Source organism: Camelus ferus, chromosome 14 (genome assembly GCF_009834535.1).
Source record: "Camelus ferus isolate YT-003-E chromosome 14, BCGSAC_Cfer_1.0, whole genome shotgun sequence".
Taxonomy (NCBI): Eukaryota; Metazoa; Chordata; class Mammalia; order Artiodactyla; family Camelidae; genus Camelus; species Camelus ferus.
In genome coordinates, this window is record NC_045709.1 from 62,324,994 (window position 1) to 62,347,028 (window position 22,035).

The following is a 22,035-nucleotide window of genomic DNA, read 5'->3' on the forward strand; positions in this document are numbered from 1 at the left end:
GAGCATGTGGAGAGACGTTCATTCATCTAGCACAAAGGGAACGGGTTGCAGGGAAACTTTTACTCTGGTTTCTCAGTCTGTTTCCTAGTGTCGGTTTCAAGTTCCTGCATATTTCACTGTAAAACCGAGTTGGAGCTTGTGCCTCACCATATATATGAATGGAGTGTTGTTTGCAACTGAAAAGAAACTTTGTGTTCCGAACAAGCTAGGCGAAGGGCGGCTTTCACACACAAATATCTCTCAGAACTGAGCATGTGGAGAGACGTTCGTTCATCTAGCACAAGGTAACGGTTTGCAGGAGAAACTTTCACTCTGGTTTCTCAGTCTGTTTCCTAGTGCCGGTTTGAAGTTCCTGCAGTTTTCACTCAAAAATCGAGATGGAGCTTGTGCATCCCCATATATATGTATGGTGTGTAGTTTGCAACTTAAAAGAAACTTTGTTTTCCCAACAAGCTATGTGAAATTCTTCGTTCACACACACTTATGTCTCAGAACTGAGCATGTGGAGAGATATTCTTTCATCTAAAACAAATGGAAAGTGTTGCAGATGAAACTGTTACACTTGCTTCTCAGTCTGTGTCCTAGTGCCGGTTTGAAGTTCCTGCAGATTTCACTGTAAATTCGTTTTGAGGCTTGTGCATTCCAATATGTATGTATGGAGTGTAGTTTGCCACTGAAAAGAAACTTTGTGTTCCCAACAAGCTAGGTGAAAGATGGCTTTCACACACACTTATCTCTCAGAACTGAGCATGTGGAGAGACGTTCGTTCATCTAGCACAAGGGAATGGCATGCTGGAAAAATTTCACTCTGGTTTCTCAGTATTTTTCCTAGTGCTGTTTTGAAGTTCCTGCAGTTTTCACGGTAAAACGGAGTTGGAGCTTGTGCCTCCCCATATATATGTATGGAATATAGTTTGCAACTTAAAAGAAACTTTTTTTTTCCCAACAAGCTATGTGAAGTGCGGCTTTCACACACACTTATCTTTCAGAATTGATCATGTGGAGACACGTTCGTTCATCTAGCACAGTGGGAACAGGTTGCAGTAAAAACTTTTACTCTGGTTTCTCAGTATGTTTCCTAGTGCCGGTTTGAAGTTCCTGCAGTTTACACTGTAAAAACGTGTTGGAGCTTTTGCCTCCCCATATATATGTATTTGGTGTAGTTTGCAACTGAAAAGAAACTTTGTGTTCCCAACAAGCTTGGTGAAAGACGGCTTTCCCACACTCTTACCTCTCAGAAATGAGCATGTAGAGAGACATTCTTTCATCTAGCCCAAAGGGATCAGGTTGCAGGAGAATCTTTTACTCTGGTTTCTCAGTCTGTTTCCTAGTGCCGGTTTGAAGTTCTTGCAATTTTCAATGTGAAACCGATTTGGAGCTTCTGCATCCCCATATATATTTATGGAGTGTAGTTTGCAACTGAAAAGAAACTTTGTGTTCCCAACAAGTTAGATGAGGGACGGCTTTCATACAAAATTATCTCTCAGACCTGAGCATGTGGAGAGACATTCCTTCATCTACCACAAAATGAACGGGTTGTAGGGGAAAATTTGCTCTATTTTCTAAGAGTTTTTACTATTGCCAGTGTGAAATTCCTGCTGATTTCATTGTAAAACCGATTTGGAACTTGTGCATCACCATAAATATTAATGAACTGTAGTTTGCAACTGAAAATAAACTTTGGGTTCCCAACAAGCTACGTGAAGAACGGTTTTCACACACAATTATATCTCAGAACTGAGAATTTGGAGAGACGTTCATTCATCTAGCACAAAGGAATGGGTGGGAGAAGAAATTTTACTCTTATTTCTCAGACTGTTTCCTCGTGCCGGTTTGAAGTTCCTGCAGTTTTCAATGTAAAACCGACTTGGATTTTGTGCCTCCCCTTATGAATATATGGAGTGTAGATTGCAACTGAAAAGAAACTTTGTGTTCCCAACAAGCTAGGTGAAGGACGGCTTTCACACACACTTATCTCTCAGAAATCAGCATGTGGAGAGACGTTCGTTCATCTATCAAAAAGGGAAAGTGTTGCAGGAGAAACTTTTACTCTGGTTTCTCGATCTGTTTCCTAGTATCGGTTTCAAGTTCCTGCAGTTTACACTGTAAAACAGGGTTGGAGCTTGTGCCTCCCCTTATATATGTATTGAGTGCAGTTTGCAACTGAAAAGAAACTTTGTGTTCCCAAAAAGCTAGGTGAAGGACGGCTTTCACGCACACTTTTCTCTCAGACCTGATCATGTCGAGAGACATTCGTTCATCTAGCACAAAAGGAACGGGATGCAAAAGAAATTTTTACTCTGGTTTATAAGTCTGTTTCCTAGGGTCGGTTTGAAGTTCATGCAGTTTTCACAGTACAACCGATTTTGAGCTTGTGCATCCCCATATATATGTATGGATTGTAGTTTTCTACAGATAAGAAATTTTGTGATCCCAACAAGCAATGTTAAGGACGTCTTTCACAGACACTTATCTCTCAAAACTGAGCATGTGGAGAGACGTTCGTTCATCTAGCACAAAGGGAAAGGTTTGCAGGAGAAATTTTACTCTGTTTTCTCATTCTGTTTCCTAGTGCCGGTTTGAATCTCCTGCAGTTTTCACTTTAAAACTGAGTTGGAGCTTGTGCCTCCCCATATATATGTATGGAGTGTAGTTTGCAAACTGAAAGTAATTTCTCTTCCCAACAAACTATGTGAAGGACGGCATTCACACACACTTATCTCTCAGAACTGAGCATGTGGAGAGACATTCATTCATCTAGCAGAAAAGGTACGGGTAGGAGGAAAAACTTTTACTCTTATTTCTCAGTATGTTTCCTAGTGCCAGTTTGAAGTTCCTGAAGTTTTCCATGTAAAATCGATTTGGTGCTTCTGCCTCCCTTATATATGTATGGAGTGTAGTTTTCAACTGAAAAGAAACATTGCGTTCCCAAAAAGTTAGGTGAAATACGGCTTTCACACACACTTAATTTTCAGAACTGAGCATGTGGAGAGACTTTCATTCATCAAAAAAATTGGAATATGTTGCAGGAGAAACATTTACTCTGGTTTCTCATTCTGTTTCCTAGTGCCGGTTTGTATTTCTTGCAGTTATCACTGTAAAACCGTGTTGGACCTTGTACCTCCCCATATCTATGTATGGGTGTAGTTTGCAACTGAAAAGAAACTTTGTGTTCCCTACAAGCTAGGTGAAGGACGGCTTTCACACACACTTATCTCTCACAAGTGAGCATTTGGAGAGACTATCGTTCATCTAGCACAAAGGGAAAGGGTTGCAGTGGAACTTTCACTCTGGTTTTTCAGACAGTTTCCTACTGTCGGTTTAAAGTTCCTGCAGATTTCACTGTAAAATCGAATTGGATCTTGTGCGTCCCATTAAGTACGTATCGATTGTAATTTGCAAATAAAAAGAAACTTTGGGTTCCCATAAGCTAGGTGAAGGACGGCTTTCACACACACTTATCTCTAGAATTGTGCATGTGCTGAGACGTTCATTCATTTGGCACAAACGAACGGTTTGCAAGAGAAACTTTTACTCTGGTTTCTCAGTATGTTTCCTAGTGCCGGTTTGAAGTTCTTGCAGTTTTCAATGTAAAACCGGCTTTTATTTTGTGCCTCCCCTTATGAATATATGGAGTGTAGATTGCAACTGAAAAGAAACTTTGTGTTCCCAACAAGCTAGGTGAAGGACGGCTTTCACACACACTTATATCTCAGAACTGAGCATTTGGAGAGACGTTCGTTCATCTATCACAAAGGGAACGTGTTGCAGGAGAAACTTTTACTCTGGTTTCTCGATCTGTTTCCTAGTACCGCTTTCAAGTTCCTGCAATTTACACTGTAAAACAGGGTTGGAGCTTGTGCCTCCCCTTATATATGTATTGAGTGCAGTTTGCAACTGAAAAGAAACTTTGTGTTCCCAAAAAGCTAGGTGAAGGACGTTTTTCACACACACTTATCTCTCAGAAGTGAGCATTTGGAGAGACTATCGTTCATCTAGCACAAAGGGAAAGGGTTGCTGTGGAACTTTCACTCTGGTTTTTCAGACAGTTTCCTACTGTCGGTTTAAAGTTCCTGCAGATTTCACTGTAAATTCGAATTGGATCTTGTGCGTCCCCTTATGTAGGTATCGATTGTAATTTGCACATAAAAAGAAACTTTGTGTTCCCGAAAAGCTAGGTGAAGGACGGCTTTCACACACACTTATCTCTAGAACTGTGCATGTGCTGAGACGTTCGTTCATTTGGCACAAACGAACGGTTTGCAAGAGAAACTTTTACTCTGGTTTCTCAGTATGTTTCCTAGTGCCGGTTTGAAGTTCCTGCAGTTTTCAATGTAAAACCGACTTTTATTTTGTGCCTCACCTTATGAATATATGGAGTGTAGATTGCAACTGAAAAGAAACTTTGTGTTCCCAACAAGCTAGGTGAAGGACGGCTTTCACACACACTTATCTCTCAGAACTGAGCATATGGAGAGAAGTTCGTTCATCTATCACAAAGGGAACGTGTTGCAGGAGAAACTTTTACTCTGGTTTCTCCATCTGTTTCCTAGTACCGGTTTCAAGTTCCTGCAGTTTACACTGTAAAACAGGGTTGGAGCTTGTGCCTCCCCTTATATATGTATTGAGTGCAGTTTGCAACTGAAAAGAAACTTTGTGTTCCCAAAAAGCTAGGTGAAGGACGGCTTTCACACACACTTTTCTCTCAGACCTGAGCATGTCGAGAGACATTCGTTCATCTAGCACAAAAGGAACGGGATGCAAAAGAAATTTTTACTCTGGTTTATAAGTCTGTTTCCTAGGGTCGGTTTGAAGTTCATGCAGTTTTCACAGTACAACCGATTTTGAGCTTGTGCATCCCCATATATATGTATGGATTGTAGTTTTCTACAGATAAGAAATTTTGTGATCCCAACAAGCAATGTTAAGGACGTCTTTCACACACACTTATCTCTCAAAACTGAGCATGTGGAGAGACGTTCGTTCATCTAGCAAAAAGGGAAAGGTTTGCAGGAGAAATTTTACTCTGTTTTCTCATTCTGTTTCCTACTGCCGGTTTGAATCTCCTGCAGTTTTCACTTTAAAACTGAGTTGGAGCTTGTGCCTCCCCATATATATGTATGGAGTGTAGTTTGCAAACTGAAAGTAATTTCTCTTCCCAACAAACTATGTGAAGGACGGCATTCACACACACTTAACTCTCAGAAGTGAGCATTTGGAGAGACTATCGTTCATCTAGCACAAAGGGAAAGGGTTGCAGTGGAACTTTCACTCTGGTTTTTCAGACAGTTTCCTACTGCCGATTTAAAGTTCCTGCAGATTTCACTGTAAAATCGAATTGGATCTTGTGCGTCCCCTTATGTAGGTATCGATTGTAATTTGCAAATAAAAAGAAACTTTGTGTTCCCAAAAAGCTAGGTGAAGGACGGCTTTCACACACACTTATCTCTAGAACTGTGCATGTGCTGAGACGTTCGTTCATTTGGCACAAATGAACGGTTTGTAAGAGAAACTTTTACTCTGGTTTCTCAGTATGTTTCCTAGTGCCGGTTTGAATTTCCTGCAGTTTTCAATGTAAAACCGACTTGGATTTTGTGCCTCCCCTTATGAATATATGGAGTGTAGATTGCAACTGAAAAGAAACTTTGTGTTCCCAACAAGCTAGGTGAAGGACGGCTTTCACACACACTTATCTCTCAGAACTGAGCATGTGGAGAGAAGTTCGTTCATCTATCACAAAGGGAACGTGTTGCAGGAGAAACTTTTACTCTGGTTTCTCGATCTGTTTCCTAGTGCCGGTTTGAATCTCCTGCAGTTTTCACTTTAAAACTGAGTTGGAGCTTGTGCCTCCCCATATATATGTATGGAGTGTAGTTTGCAAACTGAAAGTAATTTCTCTTCCCAACAAACTATGTGAAGGACAGCATTCACACACACTTATCTCTCAGAACTGAGCATGTGGAGAGACATTCATTCATCTAGCAGAAAAGGTACGGGTAGGAGGAAAAACTTTTACTCTTATTTCTCAGTATGTTTCCTAGTGCCAGTTTGAAGTTCCTGAAGTTTTCCATGTAAAATCGATTTGGTGCTTCTGCCTCCCTTATATATGTATGGAGTGTAGTTTTCAACTGAAAAGAAACTTAGTTTTCCCAACAAGTTAGGTGTAATACGGCTTTCACACACAATTAATATTCAGAACTGAGCATGTGGAGAGATTTTAATTCATCGAAAAAATTGGAATATGTTGCAGGAGAAACATTTACTCTGGTTTCTCATTCTGTTTCCTAGAGCCCTTTTGAAATTCCTGCAGTTTTCACTGTAAAACAGTGTTGGTCCTTGTGCCTCCCCATATGTATGTATGGAGTGTAGTTTGCAACTGAAAAGAAACTTTGTGTTCCCAACAAGCTAGGTGAAGGTCGGCTTTCACACACACAAAACTCTCAGAACTGAGCATGTGGAGAGACGTTCGTTCATCTAGCACAAAGGTAACGGTTTGCAGGAGAAACGTTCACTCTGGTTTCTCAGTCTGTTTCCTAGTGCCGGTTTGAAGTTCCTGCAGTTTTCACTCAAAAAACGAGATGGAGCTTGTGCATCCCCATATATATGTATGGTGTGTAATTTGCAACTTAAAAGAAACTTTGTTTTCCCAACAAGCTATGTGAAAGTCTTCGTTCACACACACTTATGTCTCAGAACTGAGCATGTGGAGAGATATTCTTTCATCTAAAACAAATTGAAAGTGTTGCAGATGAAACTGTTACTCTTGTTTCTCAGTCTGTGTCCTAGTGCCGGTTAGAAGTTCCTGCACATTTCACTGTAAATTCGTTTTGGGGCTTGTGCATTCCAATATGTATGTATGGAGTGTAGTTTGCCACTGAAAAGAAACTTTGTGTTCCCAACAAGCTAGGTGAAAGATGGCTTTCACACACACTTATCTCTCAGAACTGAGCATGTGGAGAGACGTTCGTTCATCTAGCACAATGGAATGGCTTGCTGGAAAAATTTCACTCTGGTTTCTCAGTCTTTTTCCTATTGCTGTTTTGAAGTTCCTGCAGTTTTCACGGTAAAACGGAGTTGGAGCTTGTGCCTCCCCATATATATGTATGGAATATAGTTTGCAACTTAAAAGAAACTTTTTTTTTCCCAACAAGCTATGTGAAGTGCGGCTTTCACACACACTTATCTCTCAGAATTGAGCATGTGGAGACACGTTCGTTCATCTAGCACAGTGGGAACAGGTTGCAGTAAAAACTTTTACTCTGGTTTCTCAGTATGTTTCCTAGTGCCTGTTTGAAGTTCCTGCAGTTTACACTGTAAAAACGTGTTGGACCTTTTACCTCCCCATATCTATGTATGGGTGTAGTTTGCAACCTAAAAGAAACTTTGTGTTCCCAACAAGCTAGGTGAAGGACGGCTTTCACACACACTTATCTCTCAGAAGTGAGCATTTGGAGAGACTATCATTCAACTAGCACAAAGGGAAAGGTTTGCAGTGGAACTTTCACTCTGGTTTTCCAGACAGTTTCCTAGTGCCGGTTTAAAGTTCCTGCAGATTTCACTGTAAAAACGAATTGGATCTTGTGCGTCCCCTTATGTAGGTATCGATTGTAATTTGCAAATAAAAAGAAACTTTGTGTTCCCAAAAAGCTAGGTGAAGGACGGCTTTCACACACACTTATCTCTAGAAATGTGCATGTGCTGAGACGTTCGTTCATTTGGCACAAATGAACGGTTTGCAAGAGAAACTTTTACTCTGGTTTCTCAGTCTGTTTCCTAGTGTCGGTTTGAAGTTCCTGCAGTTTTCAATGTAAAACCGACTTGGATTTTGTGTCTCCCCTTATGAATATATGGAGTGTAGATTGCAACTGAAAAGAAACTTTGTGTTCCCAAAAAGCTAGGTGAAGGACGGCTTTCACACACACTTATCTCTCAGAACTCAGCATGTGGAGAGACTTTCGTTCATCTACCACAAAAGGTACGGGTTGCATGGGAAACTATTACTCTGGTTTCTAAGTCTGTTTCCTAGTGCCGGTTTGAAGTTCCTGCAGTTTTCACTGAAAACCCGATTTGGAGCTTGTGCCTCCCAATATGTATGTATTTAGTGTAATTTGCAACTGAAAAGTAACTTTCTTTTCCCAACAAACTAGGGGAAGGACGGCTTTCACACACACTTATCTCTCAGAACTGAGCATGTGGAGAGACATTCATTCATCTAGATCAAAAGGAAATGTTGGGAGGGGAAACTTTTACTCTTATTTCTCAGTTATTTCCTAGTAGCTTTTTGAAATTCCTGCAGTTTTCACTGTAAAACCGATTTGGTGCTTCTGCATCCCCTTATATATTTATGGAGTGTAGTTTGAAACTGAAAAGAAACTTTGTGTTCCAAACAAGCTAGGTGAAATACGGCTTTCATACACACTTAATTTTCAGATCTGAGCATTTGGAGAGACGTTCGTTCATCAAGCAAAAAGGGAACATGTTGCAGTAGAAATTTTACTCTGGTTTCTCATACTTTTTCCTAGAGCAATTTTTAAGTTCCTGCAGTTTTCACTGTAAAACCGAGTTGTAGCTTGTACAGCCCCATATGTATGTATGGATTGTAGTTTGCAACATAAAAGAAACTTAGTTTTCCCAAGAGGCTAGGTGAACTACGGCTTTCACACACACTTATCTCTCAGAACTGAGCATGTGGTGAGACGTTCTTTCATCAAGCACAAAGGGAACGTTTTGCAGGAGAAAATTTTACTCTGGTTTCTCACTCTGTTTCCTAGTGCCGGTTTGAAGTTCCTGCAGTTTTCACTGTAAAATCGAGTTGGATCTTGTGCGTCCCCTTATATAAGAATCAATTGTAATTTGCAACTAAAAAGAAACTTGTGTTCCCAAAAAGCTTGGAGAAGGACCGCTTTCACACACACGATTCTCTCAGAACTGAGCATGTGGCTAGACGTTCATTCATCTAGCACAAAAGGAACGGTTGGGAGGACCAACATTTACTCTTATTTCTCACACTGTTTCCTTGTGCCGGTATGAAGTTCCTGCAGTTTTCACTGTAAAAATTAGTTGGTGCTTGTTCCTCCCCATATATATTTATGGAGTGTAGTTTGCAACTGAAAAGAAACTTTGTGTTCCAAACAAGCTAGTTGAAGGACGTCTTTCACACACAATTATCTCTCATAACTGAGCATGTGGAGAGACTTTCGTTCATCTAGCACAAAAGGAAAGGGTTGCAGGTGAAACTTTTACTCTGGTTACTAAGTCTCTTTCCTAGTGCCGGTTTGAAGTTCCTGCAGTTTTCACTGTAAAACCGAGTTGGAGTTTGTACCTCCCCATATATATGTATGGATTGTAGTTTGCAACTTAAAAGAACTTTGTTTTCCCAACAAGCTAGTTGAAGTACGGGTTTCACACACACTTATCTCTCAGAACTGAGCATGTGGAGAGACGTTCGTTCATTTGGAACAAAGGGAAAGGTTTAAGGAGAAAATTTTACTTTCTTTTCTCAGTATATTTCCTAGTGTCGGTTTCAAGTTCCAGCAATTTTCACTGTAAAATCGAGTTGGAATTTGTGCCTCCCCATATATATGTATTTGTTGTAGTTTGCAACTGAAAAGTTACTTTGTGTTCCCAACAAGCTAGTTGAAGTACGGCTTTCCCACACACTTATCTGTTCAGATTTGAGCATGTTGAGAGACGTTCGTTCATGTAGCACAAAGGAAACGGGTTGCAGGTGAAACTTTTACTATGGTTACTAACTCTCTTTCCTAGTGCCTTTTAGAAATTCCTTCAGTTTTCACAGTAAAATCGAGTTGGTGCTTTGGCATCCCCTTATATATATATGGAGTTTAATTTGCAACTGAAAACAAACTGTGTGTTCCCAAATAGCTAGGTGTAGGACGGCTTTCACACACACATATATTTCAAAACTGAGCATGTGGAGATACGTTCGTTAATCTAGTACAAAGGGAATGCTTTGCCGGAGAAACTTTTACTCTTATTTCTCAGTGAGTTTCCTAGTGCCGGTTTGAAGTTCCTGCAGTTTTCAATGTAAATCCGACTTGGAGTTTGTGCGTCCCCATATGTACGTATGGAGTGTAGTTTGCAACTAAAAAGAAACTTTGTGTTCCCAATGAACTAGGTGAAGTACGGCTTTCACACACACTTATCTCTCAGAACTGAGCATGTGGAGAGACTTTCGTTCATCTACCACAAAAGGAACGGGTTGCATGGGAAACTATTACTCTGGTTTCTAAGTCTGTTTCCTAGTGCCGGTTTGAAGTTCCTGCAGTTTTCACTGAAAACCCGAGATGGAGCTTTTGCCTCCCAATATCTATGTATATAGTGTAATTTGCAACTGAAAAGTAACTTTCTTTTCCCAACAAACTAGGGGAAGGACGGCTTTCACACACACTTATCTCTCAGAACTGAGCATGTGGAGAGACATTCATTCATCTAGATCAAATGGAAAGGCTGGGAGGGGAAACTTTTACTCTTATTTCTCAGTTATTTCCTAGAAGCTTTTTGAAATTCCTGCAGTTTTCACTGTAAAATCGATTTGGTGCTTCTGCATCCCCTTATATATTTATGGAGTGTAGTTTGAAACTGAAAAGAAACTTTGTGTTCCAAACAAGCTAGGTGAAATACGGCTTTCATACACACTTAATTTTCAGATCTGAGCATTTGGAGAGACGTTCGTTCATCAAGCAAAAAGGGAACATGTTGCAGTAGAAATTTTACTCTGGTTTCTCATACTTTTTCCTAGAGCAATTTTTAAGTTCCTGCAGTTTTCACTGTAAAACCGAGTTGTAGCTTGTACAGCCCCATATGTATTTATGGATTGTAGTTTGCAACCTAAAAGAAACTTAGTTTTCCCAAGAGGCTAGTTGAACTACGGCTTTCACACACACTTATCTCTCAGAACTGAGCATGTGGTGAGACGTTCTTTCATCAAGCACCAAGGGAATGTTTTGCAGGAGAAAATTTTACTCTGGTTTCTCACTCTGTTTCCTAGTGCCGGTTTGAAGTTCCTGCAGTTTTCACTGTAAAATCGAGTTGGATCTTGTGCGTCCCCTTATATAAGTATCAATTGTAATTTGCAACTAAAAAGAAACTTGTGTTCCAAAAAAGCTTGGAGAAGGACCGCTTTCACACACACGTTTCTCTCAGAACTGAGCATGTGGATAGACGTTCATTCATCTAGCACAAAAGGAACGGTTGGGAGGACCAACATTTACTCTTATTTCTCACACTGTTTCCTTGTGCCGGTATGAAGTTCCTGCAGTTTTCACTGTAAAATCGAGTTGGATCTTGTGCGTCCCCTTATATAAGTATCAATTGTAATTTGCAACTAAAAAGAAACTTGTGTTCCAAAAAAGCTTGGAGAAGGACCGCTTTCACACACACGTTTCTCTCAGAATTGAGCATGTGGATTGACGTTCGATCATCTAGCACAAAGTGAACTGGTGGCAGGAGAATATATGACTCTATTTCGCAGTCTGTTTCCTAGTCCCGATTTTAAGATCCTGCAGTTTTCACTCTAAAGGCGTGTTGGAGCTTGTGCCTCCCCATATATATGTATGGAGTGTAGTTTGCAACTAAAAATAAACTTTGTGTTCCCAACATGATAGTTGAAGGATGGCTTTCACACACACATTACTCTAAGAACTGATCATGTGGAGAGACTTTCGTTCATCGAGCACAAAGTAACGGTTTGCAGGGAAACTGTCACTCTGTTTTCTCAGACTGTTTTCTAATGCCGGTTTGATGTTCCTGCAGTTTTCACTGTTAAAACGAATTGTAGATTGTGCCTCCCCATATATATGTATGGAGTGTAGCTTGCAAATGAATAGAAACTTTGTGTTCCCAACAAGCTATTTGAAGGACGGCTTTCACACACACTTTCTTTAAGAACTGAGCATGTGGAGAGACGTTCATTCATCGAGCACAAAGGGAAATGGTTGCAGGAGAAATTTTACCCTTTTTTCTAAGTCTTTTTCTTAGTGCCGGTTTGAAGTTCCTGCAGTTTCCACTGTAAAACCGAGTTGGAGCTTGTGCCTCCCCATATATTTTTATGGAGTGCAGTTTGCAACTGAAAGGAAACTTTGTATTCCAAACAAGATATGTGAAGTACGGCTTTCACACACACTTATCTCTGAGAACTGGGCATGTGGAGAGACGTTCGTTTATCGAGCACATAGGAACGGTTTGCAGGGAAAATTTTACTCTGGTTTCTCTGAATTTTTCCTAATGCCGGTTTGACGTTCCAGCATTTTTCACTGTTAAACCGAGTTGGAGCTTTTGCCTCCCCATATATATGTATGGATTGTAGTTTGCAACTGAAAGGAAACTTTGTATTCCAAACAAGATATGTGAAGGACGGCTTTCACACACACTTCTCTCTGAGAACTGGGCATGTGGAGAGACGTTCGTTCATCGAGCACATAGGAACGGTTTGCAGGGAAAATTTTACTCTGGTTTCTCTGAATTTTTCCTAATGCCGGTTTGACGTTCCAGCATTTTTCACTGTTAAACCGAGTTGGAGCTTTTGCCTCCCCATATATATGTATGGATTGTAGTTTGCAACTGAAAGGAAACTTTGTATTCCAAACAAGATATGTGAAGGGCGGCTTTCACACACACTTATCTCTGAGAACTGGGCATGTGGAGAGACGTTCGTTCATCGAGCACATAGGAACGGTTTGCAGGGAAAATTTTACTCTGGTTTCTCTGAATTTTTCCTAAAGCCGGTTTGACGTTCCAGCATTTTTCACTGTTAAACCGAGTTGGAGCTTTGGCGTCCCCATATATATGTATCGATTGTTGTTTGTAACTGAAAAGAAACTTTGTGTTCCAAACAAGCTAGGTGAAGGACGGCTTTCACACATAGTGATCTCTCAGATCTGAGCATGTGGAGAGACGTTCGTTCATGCAGCACAAAAGGAACGTGTTGCAGGAGAAACTTTTACTCTGATCTCTCAGTCTGTTTCCTAGTGCCGGTTTTAATTTCCTGCCGTTTACATGGTGTAACCGATTTGGAGCTTGTGCCTCCGCATATATATGTATGGATTGTAGTTTGCAACTGAAAGAAACTTTGTGTTCCCAACAAGCCAGGTGATGGACAGGTTTCACACACACTTATCTCAAAGAACTGATCATGTGGAGAGACGTTCATTCATCTAGCACAAAGGGAAAGGCTGGGAGAAGAAACTTTTTTTCTTGTTCCTCAGTCGGTTTCCTAGTGCCAGTTTGAAGTTCGATCAGTTTTCACTATGAAACCGAGAGGTATTTTGTACCTCCCCATATATATGTATGGAGTGTTGTTTGCAACTGAAAAGAACTTTGTGTTCCCAACAAGCTAGGTTAAGTACGGCTTTCACACACACTTATCTCTCAGAACTGAGCATGTGGAGAGACGTTCGTTCATCGTGCAAAAAGGGAACGGTTTGCAGAAGAAACTTTTACCATTTTTTCTCAGTCTGTTTACTATTGTCGATATGATGTTCCTGCAGGTTTCACTGTTAAACTGAGTTGGAGCTTGTGCCTCCCCATATATATGAATGGAGTGTAGTTTGCAACTGAATAGAATCTTTGGTTTCGCAACAAGGTTGGAAAATAACGGCTTTCACACACAGTTATCTCTCAGAACTTAGCATGTGGATTGACGTTCGTTCATCTAGCACAAAGTGAACTTGTGGCAGGAGAATATATGACTCTATTTCTCAGTCTGTTTCCTAGTCCCAATTTTAAGATCCTGCAGTTTTCACTGTAAAGGCGTGTTGGAGCTTGTGCCTCCCCATATATATGTATGGAGTGTAGTTTGGAACTAAAAATAAACCTTGTGTTCCCAACATGATAGTTGAAGGATGGCTTTCACACACACATTACTCTAAGAACTGATCATGTGGAGAGACTTTCGTTCATCGAGCACAAAGTAACGGTTTGCAGGGAAACTGTCACTCTGTTTTCTCAGACTGTTTCCTAATGCCGGTTTGATGTTCCTGCAGTTTTCACTGTTAAACCGAATTGTAGCTTGTGCCTCCGCATATATATGTATGGAGTGTAGCTTGCAACTGAATAGAAACTTTGTGTTCCCAACAAGCTATTTGAAGGACGGCTTTCACACACACTTTCTTTAAGAACTGAGCATGTGGAGAGACGTTCATTCATCGAGCACAAAGGGAAATGGTTGCAGGAGAAATTTTACCCTTTTTTCTAAGTCTTTTTCTTAGTGCCGGTTTGAAGTTCCTGCAGTTTTCACTGTAAAACCGAGTTGGAGCTTGTACCTCCCCATATATTTTTATGGAGTGCAGTTTGCAACTGAAAGGAAACTTTGTATTCCAAACAAGATATGTGAAGTACGGCTTTCACACACACTTATCTCTGAGAACTGGGCATGTGGAGAGACGTTCGTTTATCGAGCACATAGGAACGGTTTGCAGGGAAAATTTTACTATAGTTTCTCTGAATTTTTCCTAATGCCGGTTTGACGTTCCAGCATTTTTCACTGTTAAACCGAGTTGGAGCTTTTGCCTCCCCATATATATGTATGGATTGTAGTTTGCAACTGAAAGGAAACTTTGTATTCCAAACAAGATATGTGAAGGACGGCATTCACACACACTTCTCTCTGAGAACTGGGCATGTGGAGAGACGTTCGTTCATCGAGCACATAGGAACGGTTTGCAGGGAAAATTTTACTCTGGTTTCTCTGAATTTTTCCTAATGCCGGTTTGACGTTCCAGGATTTTTCACTGTTAAAACGAGTTGGAGCTTTGGACTCCCCATATATATGTATCGATTTTAGTTTGCAACTGAAAAGAAACTTTGTGTTCCAAACAAGCTAGGTGAAGGACGGCTTTCACACACAGTGATCTCTCAGATCTGAGAATGTGGAGAGACGTTAGTTCATGCAGCACAAAAGGAACGTGTTGCAGGAGAAACTTTTACTCTGATCTCTCAGTCTGTTTCCTAGTGCCGGTTTGAAATTCCTGCCGTTTTCATGGTGTAACCGATTTGGAGCTTTTGCCTCCGCATATATATGTGTGGATTGTAGTTTGCAACTGAAAGAAACTTTGTGTTCCCAACAAACCAGGTGATGGACAGCTTTCACACACACTTATCTCAAAGAACTGATCATGTGGAGAGACGTTCATTCATCTAGCACAAAGGGAAAGGCTGGGAGAAGAAACTTTTTTTCTTGTTCCTCAGTCTGTTTCCTAGTGCCAGTTTGAAGTTCGTTCAGTTTTCACTATAAAACCGAGTGTGATTTTTGTACCTCCCCATATATATGTATGGAGTGTTGTTTGCAACTGAAAAGAACTTTGTGTTCCCAACAAGCTAGGTTAAGTACGGCTTTCACACACACTTATTTCTCAGAACTGAGCATGTGGAGAGATGTTCGTTCATCGAGCAAAAAGGGAACATGTTGCAGGAGAAACATTTACTCTGGTTTCTCATTCTCTTTCTAGAGCCGTTTTGGAGTTCCTGCAGTTTTCACAGTAAAACCGAGTTGTTCCTTCTACCGCCCCATATATATGTATGGATTGTAGTTTGCAACCTAAAAGTAACTTAGATATCCCAAGCAGGTAGGTGAAGTACGGCTTTCACACACACTTATCTCTCAGAACTGTGCATGTGGAGAGACGTTCGTTCATTTGGCACAAAAGGAACGGTTTGCAGGAGAAAATTTTACTCTGGTTTCTGAGTATGTTTCCTAGAGCCGGTATGAAGTTCCTGCATTTTTCACTATAAAAATGAGTTGGAGCTTGTGCCCCCCCATATATATATTTATGGATTGTAGTTGGAAACTGAAAAGAAACTTTGTTTTCCCAACAAACTAGTTGAATTACGGCTTTCACAAACAATTATCTCTCAGACCTGAGCATGTGGGTAGACGTTCATTCATCTAGCACAAGTGGAACGGGTGTGAGGAGAAAGTTATACTCTTATTTCTCAGTCTGTTTCCTAGTGCCGGATTGAAGTTCCTGCAGTTTACACTGTAAAACCCAGATGGAGCTTGTGCCTCCCCATATGTATGTATGGAGTGTAGTTGGCAACTGAAAAGGAAATTTCTTTTCCCAACAAACTAAATGAAGGTCCGCATTCACACACACTTATCTCTCAGAACAGATCATGTGGAGAGACATTCTTTCATCGCGCACAAAAAGAACGATTTGCAGGGAAACTTTCACTCTGGTTTCTCAGATTGTTTCTTAATGCCGGTTTGAAGTTCCTGCAATTTTCTATTTAAAATGTAGTTGGAGCTTCTGCATCCCCATATATATGTATGGATTGTAGTTTGCAAATGAAAAGAAACTTTGTGTTCCAAACAAGCTAGCTGAAGGACGGCTTTCACACACAGTGTTCTCTCAGAACTGAAGATGTGGAGAGACTTTCGTTCATGTAGCACAAACGGAACGTGTTGCAGGAGAAACTTTTATCTGGTTTCTCAGTCTGTTTCCTAGATCCATTTTGAAATTTCTGCAGATTTTACAGTAAAACCGAGTTGTTGCTTATGCCTCCACATATATATGAATGTAGAGTACTTTGCAACTGAAAAGAAATATTGTGTTCCCAACATGATATTTGAAGGACGACTTTCAAACACACTTATCACTCAGAAATGAGCATGTGGAGAGACGATCTTTGATGTAGCACAAAGGGAATGGTTTGCAGGAGAAATATTACTCTGGTTTCTCAGTCTGTTTCCAAGTGCCGAGTTGAATTTCCTGAATTTTCACTGTAAAATCGAGTTGCAGCTTGTGCCTCCCCATATATGTTTATTGACTGTAGTTTGCAACTTAAAAAAAACTTTGTGTTACCAACAAGGTAGGTGAAGTACGCCTTTCACACACAATTACCTTTCAGAAGTTAGCATGTGGAGAGACGTTCTTTCTTGTAGCAGAAACGGAACGTGTTGCAGGAGAAACTTATAGTCTGGTTTTGCAGTCTGTTTCCTAGTACCGTTTCAAAATTTCTGCAGATTTTACAGTAAAACCGTGTTTTTGCTTGTGCCTCCACATATATATGAATATAGAGTACTTTGCAACTGAAAAGAAACATTGTGTTCCCAACATGATAGTTGAAGGACGGCTTTCAAACACACTTATCGCTCAGAAATGAGCATGTGAAGTGACGATCTTTCATCTAGCACAAAGGCAGTGGGTTGCAGGTGAAATTTTACTCCCGTTTCTCTGTCTCTTTCCAAGTGCCGATTTGAAGTTCCTGCAGTTTTCACTGTAAAACCGAGTTGGAGCTTTTGCCTCCCCATATATATGTATGGAGTATAGTTTGCAACTAAAAAGAAAATTAGTGTTCCCAACAAGATATTTGATGGACGGTTTCACTCACTTATCTCTCAGAAATGAGCATGTGAAGAGACGTTTGTTCATGTAGCACAAAGGGAACGGGTTGCAGGTGAATCTTTAACTCTGGTTTCTCATTCTGTTTCCTGTTGTCGGTTTGAAGTTCCTGCAGTAGTCACTGTAAAACCGAGTTGCAGCATCTGCCTCCCCATATATATGTATGGATTGTAGTTTTCAACCTATAAGAAACTTTGTGTTCCCAACAAGATAGGTGAAGGACGGCTTTCAAACACACTTATCTCTCAGAACTGAGTATGTGGAGAGACGTTCGTTCATCACGCACAAATGGAACGGTTTTCAGGGGAAACTTTTACCCTGGTTTCTCAGTGTGTTTCCTAATGCCGGATTGAAGTTCCTGCAGTTTTCACAGTAAAACCGATTTGGAGCATGGGCCTCCCCATATATATGTATGGAGTGCAGTTTGCAACTAAAAAGAAAATTTGTGTTCACCATGATAGGTGAAGGTCAGCTTAAACCCACACTTTTTTCTCTGAACTCAGCATGTGGAGAGAGGTTCGTTCATCTAGCACCAAGAGAACGGGTCGCAGGTGAAACTTTTACTCTGGTTTCTCAGTCTGTTTCCTAGTGCAGGTTTGATGTTCCTGAATTTTTCACTGTAAAAACGAGTTGGAGCTTGTTCCTCCCCATATATATGTATTGAGTGTAGTTTGTAACTGAAAAGAAACTTTGTGATCCCAACAAGCTATGTGAAGGCCGGGTTAAACACACACTTATCTCTCAGAACTGAGCATGTGGAGAGAGTTTCGTTCATCTAGCACAAAGGGAACGTTTTGCAGAAGAAATTTTTACTCTGTTTTCTCATTCTGTTTCCTAGTGCCGGTTTGAAATTAATGCAGTTTTCAATCTAAAACCGAGTTGTAGCTTGTACATCACCATATATATATATGAAATGTAGTTTGAAACTGAAAAGAAACTTTGTGTTCCCATCAAGCCAGGTGAAGTAATTTTTTCACACACACTTCTCTCTCAGAACTGAGCATGTTGAGAGACATTCGTTCATCTATCACTGAGGGATCGGGTTGCAGGAGAAACTTTTACTCTGGTTTCTCAGTCTGTTTCCTAGTGCTGGTTTGAACTTCCTGCAGTTTTCACTGTAAAACACAGTTGGAGATTGTGCCTCCCCATATATATGTATGGTGAGTTGTATGCAACTGAAAAGGAACTTTGTGTTCCCAACAAGTTACGTGAAATACGGCTTTCACACACACTTATCTCTCAGACCTGAGCATGTGGAGAGACATTCATTCATCTACCACAAATGGAACGGGTTGCAGGCGAAACTTATACTCTGGTTTCTAATTTATTTTCCTAGTGCCGGTTTGAAGTTCCTACAGATTTCATTGTAAAACCGAGTTGGAGCTTGTGCCCCACCATATATATTAATGGAGTGTATTTTGCAACTGAAAAGAAACTTTGTGTTCCCAACACGCAAGATGAAGGATGGCTTTCACACACATTTAGCTCTCGGAATTGAGCATGTGGAGAGACGTTCATTCATCTAGCACAGACGGAACGGTTGGGAGGAGAAACTTTTACTCTTATTTCTCAGTCTGTTTCCTAGTGCCGGTTTGAAGTACGTGCATTTTTCACTATAAAACTGAGTTGGAGTTTGTACATCCCCATATATATTTATGGAGTGTAGTTTGCAACTGAAAAGAACTTTGTGTTCCCAACAAGCTAGCTGAAGTACGGCATTCACACACACATATCCCTGGGAACTGAGCATGTGAAGAGACTTTCGTTGATCTAGCACAAAGGGAATTGGTTGCAGGAGAACTTTTTACCCTGGTTTCTCAGTATGTTTTCTAGTGTCGGATTAAAGTTCCTGCAGTTTTCACTGTAAATCCGAGTTGGTGCTTCTGCTTCCCTTTATATAGGTATGGAGTGTAGTTTGAAACTGAAAATAAACTTTGTGTTCCCAACAAGCTAGGTGAAATACGTCTCTCACACACTTTATTTTCAGAACTGAGCATGTGGAGAGACTTTCGTTCATAGTGCAAAGGGGAACTTGTTGCAGGAGAAACTTTTACTCTGGTTTCTCATTCTGTTTCCTAGAGCCGTTTTGAAGTTCCTGCCGTTTTCACTATAAAATCGAGTTGGAGCTTGTGCTTCCCCATATATATGTATGGATTTTAATTTGCAAGTAAATAGAAACTTTGTGTTCCGAAACAAGCTAGGTGAAGGACGGCTTTCACACACACTTATCTCTCAGAACTGAGCGTGTGGAGAGACATTCGTTCATCTAGCAAAAAAGGAACTTGTTGCAGGAGAAAATTTTACTCTAGTTTCTCATTCTGTTTCCTAGTGCCAGTATGAAGTTACTGCAGTTTACACTGTAAAACAGGTTTGGAGCTTGTGCATCCCCATATATATATATTTGGTGTAGTTTGCAACTGGAAAGAAACTTTGTGTTCTCAACAAGCTAAGTGAAGGACGGCTTTCACACACACTTATATCTCAGAAATGAGAATGTCGAGAGACGTTCGTTCATCTAGCACAATAGGAACGGTTTGCAGGAGGAATTTTTCTCTGGTTTCTAATTCTGTTTCCTAGTGTCGGTTTGAAATTCATGCAGTTTTCACAGTAAAACCGAGTTTGAGCTTGTGCATCCCCATATATATGTATGGAGAGTAGTTTGCTACAGATAAGAAATTTTGTGATCCCAACAAGCAAGTTTAAGGACTGCTTTCACACACACTTATCTCTCAAAACTGAGCATGTGGAGAGACGTTCGTTCATCTAGCACAAAGGGAATGTGTGGGAGGAGAAACTATTACTCTTATTTCTCTGTCTGTTTCCTAATGCCGGATTGAAGTTCTTGCAGTTTACACTGTAAAACCCAGATGGAGCTTTTGCCACCCCATATGTATGTATGGAGTGTAGTTTCCAACTGAAAAGAAGCTTTGTGTTCCCTACAAGCTATGTGAAGGACGGCTTTTGAACACGCTTATCTCTCAGAACTGAGCATGTCAAGAGACTTTCGTTCATTTATCAAAAACGGAACGTGTTGCAGGAGATACTTTAACTCTGGTTTCTCAATCTGTATCCTAGTACCGGTTTCAAGTTCCTGCAGTTTACACTGTAAAACAGGATTGGAGCTTGTGCCTCCCCGTATATATGTATTGAGTGTAGTTTGCAACTGAAAAGAATCTTTGTGTTCCCAACAAGCTAAGTGAAGGACGGCTTTCAAACACACTTTTCTCTCAGAACTGAGCATGTCGAGAGACATTCGTTCATCTAGCACAAAAGGAACGGTTTGCAGGAGAAATTTTTACTCTGGTTTCTAATTCTGTTTCCTAGGGTCGGTTTGAAGTTCATGCAGTTTTCACAGTAAAACCGAGTTGGAGCTTGTGCATCCCCATATATATGTATGGAGTGTAGTTTGCTACAGATAAGAAATTTTGTGATCCCAACAAGCAAGTTTAAGGACTGCTTTCACACACACTTATCTCTCAAAACTGAGCATGTGGAGAGACGTTCGTTCATCTAGCACAAAGGGAATGTGTGGGAGGAGAAACTATTACTCTTTTTTCTCTGTCTGTTTCCTAATGCCGGATTGAAGTTCCTGCAGTTTACACTGTAAAACCGAGTTGGAGCTTGTGCCTCCCCATATGTATGTATTGAGTGTAGTTTGCAACTGAAAAGAAGCTTTGTGTTCCCAACAAGCTAGGTGAAATACGGCTTTCATACACAATTATGTCTCAGAACTGAGCATGTGGAGAGACATTCGTTCATCTAGCAAAAAGAGAACGGTTTGCAGGAGAAACTTTTAGTCTGGTTTCTCAGTCTGTTTCCTAGTGCCGGTTTGATATTCCTGCAGTTTTCACTGTAAAACAGAATTGGAAATTTATCAAATCTCTATATATATATGGAGTGTATTTTTCAATTGAAAAGAAGCTTTGTGTTCCCAACAAGCAATGTGAAGGACGGCTTTCATACACACTTAACTCTCAGAATGTAGCATGTGGAAAGACTTTTGTTCATATAGCACAATGGGAACGGGTTGCAGGAGAAATTATACTCTGGTTTCTCAGTCTGTTTCCTAGTGCTTCTTTGAAGTTCCTGCAGTTTTCACTGTAAAATCGAGTTGGATTTTGTGCCATGCCATATATATGTATGGACTGTAGTTTGCTATTGAAACGAAAATTTGTGTTCCCAACAAGCTACGTGAAGTACGGTTTTCACACACAATTATATCTCAGAACTGAGAATTTGGAGAGACTTTCATTCATCTAGCACAAAGGGAACGGGTGGGAGGAGAAATTTTACTCTTATTTTTCAGACTGTTTCTTGTGCAGGTTTGAAGTTCCTGCAGTTTTCACTTTAAAACAGATTTGGAGATTCTGCCTCCCCATATATATGTATGGAGTGTAGTTTGCAAATGAAAAGTAACTTTGTGTTCCCAACAAGCTACGTGAAGTACGGTTTTCACACACAATTATGTCTCAGAACTGAGCATGTGGAGAGACGCTCGTTCATGTAGCACAAAGGAACGTGTTGCAGGAGTAACTTTTAATGTGGTTTCTAAGTCTTTTTCCCAGTGCTGGTTTGAAGTTCCTCCAGGTTTCACTGTAAAACAGAGTGGGAGCTTGTACAGCCCTATATATATGTTTGGATTGTATTTTGCAACCTAAAAGAAACGTAGTTTTCCCAA

General features: G+C 40.4%; 1 long non-coding RNA gene across 1 annotated transcript; it reads left to right on the top strand.

Moving 5' to 3' along the window:
- The first annotated feature begins 1,370 nt into the window (after positions 1–1,370).
- LOC116668507 lies at positions 1,371–17,832 on the top strand. The gene is made up of 3 exons (XR_004325609.1): positions 1,371–1,447; positions 8,639–8,643; positions 17,819–17,832. It is a non-coding gene; the product is annotated as an uncharacterized LOC116668507 (long non-coding RNA).
- Positions 17,833–22,035: the final 4,203 nt, after the last annotated feature.